Source organism: Mustelus asterias, chromosome 6, assembly GCF_964213995.1.
Source record: "Mustelus asterias chromosome 6, sMusAst1.hap1.1, whole genome shotgun sequence".
NCBI lineage: Eukaryota > Metazoa > Chordata > Chondrichthyes > Carcharhiniformes > Triakidae > Mustelus > Mustelus asterias.
In genome coordinates, this window is record NC_135806.1 from 110,465,045 (window position 1) to 110,473,687 (window position 8,643).

The 8,643-nt window shown below is 41.2% G+C and overlaps 1 protein-coding gene across 1 annotated transcript in view; it reads right to left on the bottom strand.

The window, feature by feature from the left end:
- LOC144495068 (uncharacterized) overlaps positions 1 to 8,210 on the bottom strand; it is a 95,190-nt gene extending 86,980 nt beyond the window's left edge. Inside the window, exon 1 of the mRNA XM_078214914.1 lies at positions 8,119 to 8,210. The gene's annotated coding sequence lies outside the window, so the exon portion shown is untranslated. The remainder of the gene's footprint in view (positions 1 to 8,118) is intronic.
- Between the last annotated feature and the right edge of the window lie 433 nt (positions 8,211 to 8,643).

The following is an 8,643-nucleotide window of genomic DNA, read 5'->3' on the forward strand; positions in this document are numbered from 1 at the left end:
AGAATTTACGAGAGACAACAATGGTTTCTCTACCTCGATACTTCCAAGTTACAACGTGCGAATGAATACCTGTATTTAAGTTCTTTCATCACCTCAACTCCTTTTATTTTTAATTCCAGTGACAAAATTGCAACATTAGAACCAGGTCACATCACCGGACAATTCAAGTTAACTGAAATCAAATTATTTACTACGTTGCTGTCGAAAAATAGTATTTTATTTCAAAATGAGATACCCAAAATGGGATTGGGGTAATTTATTTTCTTGGGATAGGTGACTGGCTGATGGACAGAAGACAGAGAGTCAGGATAAATGTTTTTTTTTCTGGATGGCAAGAAGTAACTAGTGGGGCACCACAGGGTTCGGTCCTCGGGCCCCGGCTATTTACAATCTATATTAATGACTTGGATACAGGGAGAGAAGGCTCTATAGCCAAATTTGCAAATGACACAAAAATAGGCGGGAAGTAAGTTACAATGAGGAAATAAGAGCCTTACAAATGGATATAGATAGGTTAGGAGAGTGGGCCAAAATGTGGCAGATGGAGTTTAACGTGGATAAATGTGAAGTCATGTATTTTGGTTGGAAAAATGGGAAGGCGACTTATTATCTGAATGGGGAGAGACTTTGGGGTGCTCTGATGCGGAGGGATCTGGGTGTCCTCATTCATGAGTCACAGAAAACTAGCATGCAGGTACAGCAGATAATAAAAAAAGCAAATGGAATGTTGGCATGTATAGTTAAAGGAATAGAATATAAAAGGTAAGGGAGTATTATTGCAACTATAGAAAGAATTGGTGAGGCCACACCTGGAGTATTGTGCACAGTTTTGGTCCCCTTATTTGAGGAAAGATGCAGAGGCATTGGAGGCAGTTTAGAGGAGGTTCACTAGATTGATTCCAGAGACGAGGGGTTTGTTGTATGAAGAGAGATTGAACAGTTTAGGCCTATACTCTCTGGAATTTAGAAGAATGAGGGGAGATCAAATTGAGGTATACAAGATGATAAAAGATATGGATAAAGTAGACGTGGAGCAGATGCTTCCACTGGTGGGGCATTCTAGGACGAGAGGTCATAGTCTTAGGATAAGGGGCAGCAAATTTAAAACAGAGTTGAGGAGAAACTACTTCTCCCAAAGGATTGTGAATCTGTGGAATTCACTACCCCAAAGTGCAGTGGATGCTGGGACAGTGAGCAAATTTAAGGAGTTAGACAGATTTTTAATTGGCAATGGATTGAAGGGTTATGGGGATGAGAAGCACATCAGCCATGATCGAACGGCGGAGCAGACTCAATGGGCCTAATGGCCTAATTCTGCACCTATATCTTATGAACTTATAAGGAAAACAGTTAACTGAAATGAAAATTACTGAAAATAAAATGCTTTAATTGAAGAACCAGTTTAATGACAACTGGTTTGATCGCAACAACACATAGTTCTTCTTCCATCGCTGCCAAGCTTAGTTCAAATCTTTGAAGAAAAGATTCTATGGTCTATATATGATTATATGGACTAACTTATATTGAAGGATCCAGTGGAAATGCGATTGGGTTCCCAGCTCATTAGTTGGTGCCACTGTGCAATAATGGGTTCCCAACGTGAGTGTTTTTTCATTTGTTATATACATTCATGGGATATGGGCGTCACTGGCTGACCAGCATTTATTGCCCATCCCTAGTTGCCCTTGGAGGGCAGTTCAGAGTCAACCACATTGCTGTGGCTTTGGAGTCACATGTAGGCCAGACCAGGTAAGGACGGCAGATTTCCTCCCCTAAGAGGACATTAGTGAACCAGATGGGTTTTTCCGACAATCTACAATGGTTTCATGGTCATCAATAGATTCTTAATTCCAGATATTTTTTATTGAATTCAAATTTCCCCATCTGCCGTGGTGGGATTTGAACCCGGGTCCCCAGAACATTAGCTGAGTTCCTAGATTAATAGTCTAACAATGATACCACTAGGCCATCACCTCCTCTTGCAGCTCCAAGATTTAAAAGTTAGAGAATGGTCATACTAGCAAAAGCTGTGTTCCAAGAAAGCAAAACAAGCTTAACCATCTTTGGACGTAGATTCAAACCTTTGTCAGTGACAATCCCCAAGTTGTTATTGACAAACTTGATTTGCAATTTACGTTTTTACAAATTATTTTTCTTTTGATGTGATAAACTGATGAGCCCAGCCAATTATTAAAACAAACTATTTAACACCATTTGTTTCTCCACCATTTGTCCCTAGTCCTCTCCTGTAGATGCTGACTTGTGGCTGGGACAGATCCTATGGGTGTTAGCTGCTTTCCAGCACCTTGCCAAAATGCACTTGCTCGAGTGTTCACACAGCCCATTTAACCATGGAAGCTGCACATTGACAGACATACATTGGAAAAGGCAACATTGCGATTATCTTTCCCTCGCCTAAACATAAGGGTGCTGAGGTCAATCATAATGTTCCAAACCAAGTGGCAGTGCAGACAAGTAATTTGGCAGAGGGCAGAAATTGGGACTGGGACCTTCCTGGCCGGTAAACGCGATACCATGGTGCGTTTAACTGGCCACATCGCACCTCAAAACATACCTAAAATTGCTTTGTCATGAGCAATTCCATAACTTCCTGTATCTGAAGCACATAACACAATAAATGCCTTCATGTTCCCAATACTGTCTGTCAAACATACAGTTCCATTTAAAGATTTAACTCTTTTTGCTAAATGCCAATTGTTTATGAACACCTTTTAAAACACAAGATATGATGAGAAAACATGTGGTTATCCTATTACAGTCATAGAGTCATAAAGGTTTACAGCAGCATGGAAACAGGCCCTTCGGCCCAACTTGTCCATGCCGCCCCTTTTTTTAAACCCCTAAGCAAGTCCCAATTGCCTGCGTTTGTCCCATATCCCTCTATACCCATCTTATCCATGTAACTATCTAAATGTTTTGTAAAAGACAAAATTGTACCCGCCTCTACTACTACCTCTGGCAGCTTGTTCCAGATGCTCACCACCCTCTGTGTGAAACAATTGCCCCTTTGTATCTCTCCCCTCTCACCTTAAACCTATGCCCTCTAGTTTTAGACTCCCCTACCTTTGGGAAAATATATTGACTATCTAGCTGATCTATGCCCCTCATTATTTTATAGACCTCTGTAAGATCACCCCTAAGCCTCCTACACTCCGGACTTACAATCCTCAGACTTACAAAAACTATTGGTTCCTGAAAACCACCTGGTCAGTCAAAACGTTGTAACCAGTTTTCCCACAGGAACAATATTATAAATGAATCATAGAACTCCCACAGTGTAGAAGGAGGCCATTTGGCCCATCGGCTCTGTACTGACAACAATCTCACCCAGGCCCTATCCCCATCCATGTACTTATCCTGCTAATCTCACTGACACCAAGGAGCAATTTTAGCATGGCCAATTAACCTAACCTGCACATCTTTGGACTGTGGGGGAAATTGGAGCACCCAGAGGAAATCCCACGCAGACACGGGGAGAACGTGCAAACTCCACACAGACAGTCACCCGAGGCTGGAATTGAACCTGGGTCCCTGGCGCTTTGAGGCAGCAATGCTAACCACTATGGCACCCATCCCTGAACCAAGTCACTATTTTCCCTGAATAGTGAAAGGTTGAGATTGTGCTTCAGTATAATTGCCTTACAGTAGTGTATTTCCCATGTCCCATGGGCAGCACAGTGGTTAGCACTGCTGCCTCACAGCACCAGGGACCCGGGTTCAATTCCCGGCTTGGGTCACTGTTTGTGCGGAATCTGCATGTTCTCCCCGAGCCTGCGTGGGTTTCCTCCCGGTGCTCTGGTTTCCTCCCACAGTCTGAAAGACATGCCGGTTAGCTGCATTGGCCATGCTAAATTCTCCCTCAGTGTAACTAAACAGGCACCGGAGTATGGCGACTAGGGGATTTTCACAGTAACTCCATTGCAGTGTTAATGTAAGCCTACTTGTGACACTAATAAATAAACTTCAAAACTTCAAACTAATAGTGCCTACACTTTCAAAAAAAACCTCGCTATCATATCTGGGAAGTAACTTTCCCTTCCTGCGGTTATTACAGGTGGAACATAAAGGAACGTAACAATTGGTAAAGACTAACAGTTCATTGATATGGTATAAGGTCAAAGTACGATATCAATTTATAAATAATTGCCGTTCATTGTAACTCGAACGTCGTAAAGTCGAGGACTGCCTGCACTATTGTTGAAAAAGAAATTGAAACCTGGTTAGTGTACTTTTCTGGACGATTCAGCCCAAAATATTTTCCTGAATTGTTCAGGGTTAGATACGTGTAAAACCAATTAATTGATGTGAAGCTTTAAACCGATTAATTGATGCTAAAAGATGAGTTACAGACTAACATGTATTCTCCTGCGTAATCCAGCCAGTATCCCACGATAATCCATAGGGTTTACTTGATTATAATAACACTCCTACACATATGCACTAATTGGTGATTTTATTAAAAAGGTTCCACTTGTAGATTTTGCAGCATGTTAACATCAACAGCACTTGGTAATTGGTATAAAGTATTCACACTACAGAAGGTACCAATTAGAGGAGCCACATTTTATGCCATGCAAAGCCCTTTGTTTCCCCACCACAAGTCTACAAATCTCAATAAATGAACTTCCCACAGGAACATACTTTCCCAATGCAATGGTTTCAACAAGTTCTCTTCCCCCACCCCCCCAAATGCCCAACATTTTAAACACAGATCTGTTAAGGAAATTGCTGGAACTTGCTATGGTTCCCCCCCCCCGCCGCTCCCCCCCGCCCCGCCCCTCCCCCCGCCGTTTATCATCCAGAAAAGCCACTAAAGTCAGACACAAGCATGTGCTGCATCACCTTTCCTGTTAAATAAATCGTTTGTGAAATCAGTTCCAGATATTGCTACGTGTCCAACCCTCTCTCCAGTAGTAAGTAGCAACTGGCTTCTTAAGTGACACGAGGCCAATGCCTTAACATTCCTACAAAAAAATAATTCCCTCAGAGCAGATAACATACAAAAGCAAAGTCAACATCACCCCCTGTACACCAAAGAGGCACAAGGATTTCTCGAATCTCATTCAGGAATGTCCAAGATGAATGACTGCTCAACGGGGAAACCACATTTTCACAGGTGACATCTCTAGTAATTTCACTAGCCCGCAGTAATGCGCTGCTCATACAAACTTCAACATGGTCAGTCATAATCACAAAAGCACTGGTAATTCTATTCAAAGACTGTATTACGACATTCCAAGGCCGATTAGATTAGGGATTAAGTTTTCAAAACAGATGGTGTTAAGCAAAACAAATTAATAATTTCGAAAAACAAGCACACAAAAAAACACCAATGTTGATTTCTCCCAATCTGATTAATCATGATGAATAAAATAAATCTTTACAAACTAATGAAATAGCAGAGTATAGCTCCATGAAACAAAAATTCACATTTAAACAGCAAACATTAAGATCTTGAGCATTTCTGTGCACCAGAATTATTTATCATAGATAATTGATGAAACCAAGAGTGGAGTTCAGCCTTGATGAATAAACTATGTTTATACATGATGATATATTCACATACAATGTGAAATAGCTTGACCATCTCTGTTCATAGAATCCCACAGTGCAGGAGGCGGACATTCTGTACCAACCACAATTCCACCCAGGCCCTATTCCCGTAACCCCACATATTTACCCTGTTAATCCCCCTTGCACTAGGGTCAATTTAGCATGGCCGATCAGCCTAACCTGCACATCTTTCAGACTGTGGGAGGAAACCGGAGAAAACCCACGCAGATATGGGGAGAGTGTGCAAACTCCGCACAGACAGTGACCCAAAGCCAGAATCGAACCCGGGTCCCTGGCGCTGTGAGGCAGCAGTGCTAACCACTGTGCCGCCCCTATGTGTTCTATAAAAGAATTTGCAGTGCCTTTCACAACTTCAGGATGTCCAAAGCACTTTTGAAGTGAAGTAAGGAATTGCGTGCGCACTAGTGAATTTCAACAAGAAAGTCAAGGAAATACATTCTAAATAAAAATAATCTTGACAAGCCACACCAGCTTTTGTGAAATGAATATTCACTGGGTTGTCAAGTTATTGCTACTGATTATGACACACCCCTGTCAGAGACGATTACGCTCCAACTTTGTACATGAAGGATTATCAATTATAACTGAACTAACACAAAAGATTGCACCAGGAAAATTCCATCCTCCCCAAAAAGAATTACAACACACAGTTCCCTACTCCCTTGTTAATAACAGATTGTACTCATGTGCAAACAAACGTCTGAATTTCCAACTGGCATTTTTTTTCGTCTGGGGAAACATTTGGATTGGCTTTTTCATATTCAAACACAGGGCACTCAGTGATTATGACCCATTAGAAAGGCATTTGTTCATGACTGGATGTATGCGCACAGCCACATAACTAAGATGAACAAAGGCTAACAGAAACAGAAAATGCTGGAAAATCTCAGCAGGTCTAACAGCAAATGTGGAGAGAGAATAGAACCAACGTTTCAAGTCAGGATGACCTTTCGTCTGAGCTGAAAAAAAGAGTTCTTTGACTCGAAAGGTTGGCTCTATTCTCTCTCCACAGATGCTGTCAGACCTGCTGAGATTTTCCAGCATTTCCTGTTTTTGTTTCAGATTCCAGCATCTTCAGGATTTTGCCTTTATGAACAAAAGCCACTTCTGTAGAAGAGTACTATTTGTTTCAAAACAGATGTTGCCAGAACAGTTGAGTATTCCCAGCACTTTCTGTATTTAATTCTGCACTACCCTTGAATAGTCTAGCTTTAATTTTAAAATTATGCCCCCTTGCTCTGGTCACCCTCACAGAGGAAACAGTTTCTCCCCATCCACTCAATCAACTTTAGCCACCTCAAAAAAGAAAATCAGAACTACTATTAAAAAATAAGGCATTATGAAATCTGAACTGAATCATATTAGCCTGAAATTATTCCAAAATACAATCAACAATTGCTTTAAAAATTCAGAAAACAAGTTATATAACTTTATTTATGGACTACTAACACATGCATAAAGTGCCATCATAAAAATTAATTGGATTCAAATTTCCTCAGTGGTTTGACACAGTGTCAAGATACTAATAATGGTTTAGTTCACCGCCCCCCCATGATATCCATTATTATGCAAGTCAATGGCATGCAATTACTCGAACATTTTACCATCAGTCCCTTCTTATTTATTTTACTGAACATAAAATTGATACTGAGAAAAGAGGCAAGAATTAATCTCAAATTGGCAATGCCTTCCTAATAAATTTATATAACACCAATGGTAATCTCATGTCATACAGGTTCCATAGCTATGTTACTGGCAACGGTACTTAAGTTGGTCTTCATAAGACAACAACGTAGAAGTTTATTCAGAAGAATTAAAATAACTCTCAGCCCCGTTCTAATCCTATTCCTCAAACTACTGTCCACCTGTTCCATCATAAATGTTGAAGTTTGGCAAATGGATAGGTCCAGTTTTTTTGCGCTGCAAAGCTTTGCTTCACTTTATTAGTTCCAGTGCTACTGCTGCCTTACACATTTTGTTTGCATCCTAAAAGTACAGGACACACGTTTGACAATCCAGTTACATCTGCACCATTTTCTGGTTTCCAAAATGGGTAAGTGGGCAATCAAATCAAATCATACTTGGGTAGAAAAATAGTGGGTTGATTATAACTGACAAGAAAAAAAAAATTCTCTCAATAAAATAATTCCCCAAAATAATCATCCAGTATATATACCCCCCCCCCCCCAATAATAAAACACAACACGATTATCATCTATACACCTGTTGATGAAGGGTCTTCCAGAGACCAGTTTCCATTGTGGGTGATCAGTTCTATTCAGTGCTGGAATGTCGACCATCTCTCCTTGTCTCTCTCTTCACCCCCTCCTCCCTCCCCTCGTCCCCTCTTTTTCCAAAGCGCATGCTCGGATGCCGATCAATCCTTAAATCCAGCCGTTTACCTCCATTCACTAATACCTAGTGCATCTTCACTGCATCCAAGGGCCTTCCTCCCGCTTACCGCGTTTAACTAACAATCCACACCGAGCTCTCGCATTAGGCAAATGCAGGACACAAACATACCGGAGGATCAGGTGCACGGATTGCCTCCCCGCGCCGGCTTTGCAATGAAGCCCGCTCGAAGCTGTGTCTGAGCGCCGGAGCGTGGCTGTGCCTCTGCCTCTCTGTGTCTCGCTGCTGCTCAGTAAACCCAGCCTGGAGCTCACACAGCTGACGCACGCAATGCGACGCCGGAGATTTAAATTAAAGGGACGCTGTCTAACTTAATGCCCACCACCCGCCCCCCCAGCAAATATTACCCAAATCCAGCAAAAAAATGGGAAATTCAACATAAACGTTTGATAATAAAAAATCTAATTTAGAACTGACTGAACAAGATAAACATTTTTTGATTTATTATTGTCACATGTACTGAGACACAGTGAAAAGTATTGTTTCTTGCGCAGCACAGACAAAATATACCGCTCATAGGGTACGTAGAGGAGAAGGAAAGGCGAGGGTGCAGAATTATAGTATTAGTGTTATAGAATTATAGTATTAGACAATAATAAATCAAAAAATGTTTATCTTGTTCAGTCAGTTCTAAAT